Source organism: Erpetoichthys calabaricus, chromosome 2 (genome assembly GCF_900747795.2).
Source record: "Erpetoichthys calabaricus chromosome 2, fErpCal1.3, whole genome shotgun sequence".
Classification (NCBI taxonomy): domain Eukaryota; kingdom Metazoa; phylum Chordata; class Cladistia; order Polypteriformes; family Polypteridae; genus Erpetoichthys; species Erpetoichthys calabaricus.
The window spans coordinates 289,445,587-289,446,435 of record NC_041395.2 but is presented as its reverse complement, the minus strand read 5'-3'; positions in this window follow the sequence as shown (position 1 = coordinate 289,446,435).

Genomic DNA, 849 nt, shown 5'->3' with positions numbered 1-849 from the left:
TGAAAGCCTCGGCCAACTGGCCGCCCACCCCCTCCTGGACATTCTATAGAGGAGTCTGTGCTGGGCTGTCTAATCTGATGACAGAACCTTTCCATGTGATGATTCCAATGCTCCCAGTTTCTGAGATGACTTTTCCATGGACAGAGGAACAGCCTGGCAGCTACTTCACACTAGCCAAGTACGAAGAAGCTAGGGAGAATCACACCATCAAACTGATGGTCCCAAGAAAGTAGCCTGCACATGGTATTTGAGACTGGGGGTATCTGTGGCCAGTGGAGAAGTGTAAGTATAGCAGCCGATTCTGACATTTGAGACCAGACTGGTGAAGTTACCACAGTCCTGCCTGTAGTCATGGCCATGGCTAAAGATTTAGATCAGTGGTTCTTAGTCTGGGGTGAACTTCCTAAAACTCTAAAATGGCTAAACAGGTCAGACAGTGGACGGGAAAAAATTGAAAATAAAAAGCAACAGGCAGTCACAATAGTGGAAATAATTCAGTGTAGTAAAAAAAAAAAAAAAAAAAACCTTTTACACTACCAAAAACGAAAACTTTTAAATAATATAATCAGTTGAAGAAGGACACTCACAATAATAAAAAATGATTTTACGTTAGATTTTTATTTGAAAATTTCATTGTATTCTCAACTTAAAAGCTAAATAGAAACAATTCAAGTGCAAAACCTTAAAATGCAAGTGAACCTCCTTGGAAACATAAAACAAAGGAAATAACAAATAAATCCCTGCATTTACAAGAAGTTAAAACACAAAATGTAAACAGATAGCAGCAATAAAACATTTGTTTGAATAAAGAGTCCAGTTAAGATAAAGAACCAACGCTGACTAAGAAAA